The 7,138-nt window shown below is 43.0% G+C and overlaps 1 pseudogene; it reads right to left on the bottom strand.

The window, feature by feature from the left end:
- Positions 1-3,279: 3,279 nt before the first annotated feature.
- Positions 3,280-4,510, bottom strand: LOC139006145 (argininosuccinate synthase pseudogene; annotated as a pseudogene).
- Positions 4,511-7,138: the final 2,628 nt, after the last annotated feature.

Here is a 7,138-nt window from a genome sequence, read left to right as displayed (position 1 = left end):
TGGTTTACCTCGCCAGTTCACCTTTTGCCATTCAGCCCTATACGCTACAATCTAGCCACACTCAATTGTGTAAACTTCCTAAACATGTCAATTTCATCCGAATTTATGCAAAAGCACCTTCCTTGACCTGGAGAGCTCATCATCCTGCTTATCATCATCTTGCTTATTATCCAGAAAGAGTTCATCATCTCGCTTATCATCTGGAAAAACTCTACCACATTCCAGTCTCCCTCTTCAAGTCATTTTTCCTAACCCTCCATAAGTGCTCCCACAGTCTTTAGTCCGTTCCATCCCCATATCACTTATTGATACGGAATTTTTGGACTGGAATCCAGATTCCTTGTCTGCTGGAGTCGAAGAATGAATCCACAGACAGAGGGTAGCATAGCAAAGGTGGAGATTTATTGAAGAACAAGTACACACTCCCACGTGGGGAGCGGGAAAGAGTCCCACAGACTTCCTGTTTCCATAGTTTATAAAGGCTGCAATTCCTGTGTCCTGATATCCCCTCTGATTGGTCAATATTCCCTTTCAAATTGGTTACTATAGTAACTTCTGAGGCCCTCCTCCCCCATTGTCCTCCTATTCATTCTGGGCTTTCTCCTTCTTTATTTTGTAAATATAGACCTTTTTGGCTACTTCCAGTTCCCTTGTCTTATGGAAATATACCTGTTGCAGCTTCCTTGTCTTATGGAAATATAACTGCACCTGGCTTCCTTGTGTTATGGAAATGTACCTTCTCCCAGTATGTACCCCTATGTTTTTTCCATGGACCCCAATTCTAAAAATTCCCTAAATCTGCCCATATTCCCCTAAAATTCTGTTTCAGTATGATATTCCAGTAAAACTGAATGCTGGCTTCTCATGTGCCTTATTTACATTGTACAGCCTCCCCCATAAGTAAATGTGTAAATGAATATAATTCTTGTGCTGGAAGGTACCACTGATCTGCAATGTCTCTCAAAAGACTGACACATAATTTTTACATGATGGATCTAGGTTCCAGGGGAGATGTTTTTCACATATTTCCACATTCTAATGGGTAAAGCAGACATATGGAGTGAAAGCAACTATAATAACTAAAGTGAAATGAACAGTGTTCTGATAGATAACTAGGGATAGAGAGCAGTCATGAGGATTCTCCGGGATAGTGGCACTTAATTGGTCCAGGACAGATACAAAGGCTCCAAGAAGACAAAGGGAACCAAATGCCATACTCTCCAGACTCAACTATTGCAGATTTAAAAATATATATTGCTATTTCCAAAAATAAAAACACATGGAACAAAAGCACATTACCTGTTATCTCCAAACTAAAAATTGTATAACTTCATTACAGAATGGAGACATATTTCAGAACATAACATTTCCGTTTTAGAACTGTAATCTGATTACTCTAATAAGAATTTAAATAATAGTTTCTAAGGTTACAATAATTATTTTCCACAATTTAGAAAGCAAAAACTTAGCAGACACAAGAGTTCTGAATTTATGAACTTATGTCTATTAGTTTATTTAATCCTTATAGCAACTATTCCAGCCTACCATCAGCTCTCTATTTTATTTTCTTATATAAGAAGGATATATCTACACTAATAAAAGAGAAACATGGTAATTGGCGTACGACCGCTACCCTTCCCATTGGCTAATCAGCGTATCCTTATGCAAATTAACTGTCAGCCAAGATGGCGGCCGGCAGCCAGGCAGCTGGAAGCGAACATGAGGCTTGCTTGCTCCAGGGACTGCAGACTCCAACTCTCAGCCGACAGTTTGAAACTTTGTAACAAATATAGCCAGCCGGGATCTCAGAGCTGAAGTTATACATTTTTTCGATTATAGAACGCAAACAAACCAGCAGCGGAGGCCTCAGAGCTAGAGCCAGAGCTAAAGCCGGCCCAGAATAAAAAAAAAGAAAAAAAGGAGTGGTTGGGAGATTCGGTCAATTGCCAGCCTGAAGGCAGCCCTCAGCCCCTCACCCAGACTGGCCAGGCACCCCAGTGGGGACCCCCACCCTGATCCAGGACACCCTTCAGGGCAAACCAGCCGGCCCCCAGGCCTCTATCCTATATAGTAAAAGGGTAATACGCCTCCCAGCACTGGGATCAGCGGAGCCGGGAGGCCTCCTGGCACCGGATCAGCGTGACAGGGGGCAGTGCCCAAACCCCCTGATCGCCCTGCGGCTCTGTGTGTGACAGGGGGCGGCGTCCCAACCCCCTGATCCGCCCTGCTCTGTGTGTGACAGGGGGCAGTGCCCTAACTCCCCTATCGGCCCTACTCTGTGCGTGACAGGGGGGAGCTCCCCAACCTCCTAATGGGCCCTGCTCTGTGCATGACAGCGGGGAGCTCCCCAACCCCCTGATGGGCCCTGCTCTGTGCGTGACAGTGGGTGGACAGGGGGCGGTGCCCCAACTTCCAATCGGCCCTACCCTGAGCGTGACCAGGGGCTGCACCTAGGGATTGGGCCTGCCCTCTGCCACCCGGGGGCAGGCCTAAGCCAGCAGGTCGTTATCTCCCGAGGAGTCCCAGACTGCGAGAGGGCACAGGACGGGCTGAGGGACCCCCCCTTCCTCGCCGAGTGCACAAATTTTTGTGCACCGGGCCTCTAGTATATATATATTTTCATTAAGCAAAATGTGGCTTCCTGCACTGAAGTATTTTGGAAGAGTCTTTGTTTATTTTCATGAAAATGCAATTTGTAGATTTAACTGTTGGAGGATAAATGTAATTATATTAAAAGCATATAAAGCGAGAAAGAAAATCTTTGAAGTTATTATCTTAGTGGTTTCTTTATGGCAACTGTTACATATTAAGAAAGTTATAAGAGAAAGGTTAGCAAGGAAAATACAAACCAGTTTTAAAATAAATAAGTGGCATTGAAAAGTGACAACAAATGAGGCTTTTCGTAATAAAGATACAGATAGGTATGATTTAATGGCATGGAGTTGGTTGAAAACTAGTGACAGGCAATGGTTTTGATGTGGGCCAAAAAAACAATAAAAGGCTAGCAGAAAGAATGATGTTTATAGCTGATAGTTGTTGGGTATTTTTAATGTATCTTGCTTTTTATTTGTCATCTTATAGCTCCCAACCATAGCCACTCCCCACCCCTCCCTTCACTGACCACTTTTGTAGGCTACAGGGGACCAGGGAACAAAGCCGGGCCTGGCACCCCCACTAAGCTGCCAGCCCCACCCTGGAGGACAAGTCACAACTACAAATTGTCACAATTAGCGCCTGTACTGGGGAGAAGGGCAAAGTGAGGAGGCCCAGCCCTCATTGTCAGCTGGTCTCTTTGCTGGTGACCTTGCTCTGGAGGCAATGACATTTCTTCAGCCTCAGGGAGTTGATGTTGATAAAACAGGTGGCATCGATTGGCTCGTAATCGCCCAGCACAGTTCATGCTCACCAGCTCCTCGTTACAGAGGACAGTGGGGACTCCCGGCCGAGGCTGTACACCTGGCCCTGGAAGACACACACCAGGGCGACCCCTTCCACACGCCCCTGGGACTTGGCGACGCAGTGGCGGGCAAATTCACACTCAGGGCTGTGCCAGACACCGGGGTACCCCAGCTCGGCGAACTTCAAGCACAGGCCTGGCATGAGTTTGCACACTTCCCGACCCATGGTGAAGGCCTCCATGTGTGAATGAGCGTGGTAAAGGACGGCCCCTGCTGGGCTCTCGTAGATGCCCTGGGGCTTCACCCCGACGAAGCGGTTCCCCACACGTCCATGCAGCCCACTCCATGCTGGCCCGCAGTTCACTCAGGTGCACGAAGAGCTCCAGGGATGCGCGATGGGCGGTGCCGTCCTTGGCGTTGGTCACCTTCACGGGGACCCCTTTCTTGAACTCATTCTCAAGGACATCAGGGGTGTTGGGCCCTTTGGCCGGGTCTGGGTCTTTGTGTAGAGGCCTGGAGGGGCTTGGTTCTTGGGGTTCTCCAGGATTCCGGCCTCGAAGCTGATGTGCATGAGGTTCTCGTCCACGCTCCACGGGTTCTCGGAGGTGACCCCCATCCCACGTTGCTTCGTGGACTCCATCCGGTCGCTGCAGCCCTGGAACCGTTTGTAGAACTCGGGCATCCTCCTGGCGGCGATGACCGCAATCTGGGGGGCCAGTGAGCCGCAGGTGAGCTCAAACCGGACCTGGTCGCTGCCCTTTCCCGTTGCGCCGTGGGACACATACTCGGCTCCCTCTCGCGGGGTGATCTCCACTTGTTTGCGGGCCATGCGGGGCCTGGCCAGAGAGGTGCCCAGGAGGTAGCGGTCCCGGTACAGCCTCTAGACTGGACGGCGGGCCAGATGAACTCCACAAACTCCTTGCTGACGTCCTCGATGAACACTTTTCTGGCCCCGAGCTTCGGCGCCGTCTTCCTGGCTCCCTCAGTCTTCCTCTGGCCGGTGCTGGCCAGGGAGGCAGTGACGTCATAGCCTTGTCGCTTCAGCCGCACGAGGATGCAGGAGGCGGCCAGGCCACACTGTCGCCCAGAACCACCGAGCCTTTGCCGGGCATCGTCTGGATGAAGGTGTGGGTTCCTGATTTCTGGAATCTGTCGTCAATGTTTGGCGAACCACTGGGTCCCCGCGGAGGTGCTGGCGGAGCAGGCGATAGCTGATAGTTTTTATCAGGAAAGACGGTACAGGGACCTTTAGCAGAAAGATTACAGAACACTCATTACCCTGGCAGTTGCTATGGAACATTTCAATATGGGAAGCAAATATGTCAGAAGGGTAATGCATTTTATTATCTGTCTTTTTAATAGACATCTATGCAGGTCCACATAACCTGTAAAAATAGGGACATACATAAAATTAGTTCTAAAACTTGACATCTACATTTAAGTTAAGATGAAGAATACACGCAAAGTTCCTGACATTTTATTGTCACTTGTCCTTTATGCATTTAGTGCCTGATTTGCTTTTGTTTTCTTGATTTTTTATATTCTTACTCAGTACTGAGACTTAGAGCATTGTAAATTTTACTGAAACTGGCTGCTAAGGCCAAAGTTATTAGCATTATAGAGACTGACATCCTGACTGATAGCCTAATAGCAATAATTGTTGCTTGGCTTTTATTTGCTACCCAGAGTGTGAGAGCACTGGGTAGTTTTATAGTACTGTTTCCATGGGAAACCAGGCTAAGTGCAATGATAAGACTGTTATTTTGTGTAGTCCATTAAATTACAATCCTTCTATTTTATATTTTTAAACATGATTGCTATCCTCATTGATAGACTTTAATGCTAAGCTTCATTATTTGCATGAAATTTTCATAAATATCCATTTTGGTTACAAAATAAGATAGTGGAAGTGGTTTTTAGAGAGCTGTCAGGATTATTTTCAGGACATTTTTTATCTTTTTTTTTCAGAATAAATAATATTAAAATGCTGCTGTATAAAAAGATACCCTGCTTATCTTTAGAAATAAACATTTACATACAAACTATGATGTATTACATTATTTATAACTTTATATATTAATTTTTCTCCAAAATATATGTATGTGTGATATGTGTATAAGCACATACATACATTTGAAATACATATACACTTACATGTATATATACATATACATATATATATATACATATACATATATATATATATACATATATATATATATATATATATACATATATATATATATGATTGGGGAAGGGAGAGAGTGCTTGTGTGAGTGCATGTGTAAAAAAGAGAGAGAGATCTCAATTTTTGGTATCTGACCAGGATCAGATTATATGTAAAAAACAGCATGATAAAAAGACCCAAAAAGTTAAAACCTATAATATCCTTAGGAAAAAGAAACATCACATATCAAAAAATACACACACATATACACATATATATTTAATCTAATTTGTCAAACCACACTGTCCCTGACTCCAAGAATACCTTCATTAGAAGTTGAAAGTCAACGGGAGTGGTGAGTAGAGTGTGTGTGTGTGTGGAGGGATTGAGTTGAAAAAAAAAAAGAAAGCAGAAAAGAAAAGAAAATACCTCATGGACAGGGACAACAGTGCGGTGATTGCTGGGGGGTGGAGGAGGGTGGAGGGAGGTGGAGAAGGGTAGGGGGGGAGATAAATGGTGACTTCAGATTGTGAACACATAATACAGTGTGCAGATGATGTGCTGTAGAATTGTGAACCTGAAACCTGTATAATTTTGTTAACTAACCAGTGTTACTCCAATAAATTCAATAAAAAAACAACTGAAAGTCAAAAGCAATGATGTTATAAAGTTATATATACTGTATATTCAGAACAGATGGAGTCAATTAATACTTGAATTTAATTGAATTGACTACATCCAATAACAATGTGAACTTCTTAGAGCAGATTAAAATATTAGAACAATAGTCAATAAACATTAAAAAATTACTACACCAAATGTGAAGTGTGGAATCCTATATAATAAAGAGCTAATATGCTAATTAAACCAAACCGTAGAACAACAGTATAGATGAAGCCAGGACTATGTGGGCCTGAGGCAGCTGCAGCTGCAAGGGCCGAGCTCCTTGCACAAATTTCGTGCATCCGGCCTCTAGTAATATAACATTGCAGGTGATATAAGGATATAATTAAATTTCCAGATAATCACCACAAGTCTAATTGGGGGAGAATTAAATCTTTTTATAGTAACTATTTAAAAGTAGCTTTTAAAATGTTAATATGTTTACTTGTCAATGGTAAATAGAAGTTATAATGAACATTTGAATTTTTATTGTAGTTTACCCAGTATCCAACCTATTTTTAATATAACTTTTTTAAGGGAATAAATTTACTCAGAAATTTTATATTCTTAAGGTTAATTTAATTCATGGTGGCTACCTCTCAGTTTGGGAGCCAAAAAGACCAGTTTGCAATTCCTCTTTTCACTTACATAATTAGGTTACAGGCAATGGAATTGAGTTTACTCAATATTACCTATTTAAATTTCAAATATAAAAATTATATTCCATAAGACAGATAAGTATTATAAGACTCATTAAATTTTAAAACTAGCACAAATAATATTTTAAATATAAATAATAATTATTTTTCTAGGTTTTGTCACTGAATTTTATAACATAAAAGTTTACCTCATTTTACGCACTTCACTTTATTGTGTTTTTTACAAGTTGAAGGTTTGGGGCAATCCTGCA

This window comes from Myotis yumanensis, unplaced genomic scaffold (genome assembly GCF_028538775.1).
Source record: "Myotis yumanensis isolate MYYU_CA2020_CCGP unplaced genomic scaffold, mMyoYum1.0.hap1 SCAF_3, whole genome shotgun sequence".
In the NCBI taxonomy this organism is placed as follows: Eukaryota; Metazoa; Chordata; class Mammalia; order Chiroptera; family Vespertilionidae; genus Myotis; species Myotis yumanensis.
The sequence above is the reverse complement of the archived record's forward strand: the minus strand, read 5'-3'. Positions and strand labels throughout refer to the sequence as shown.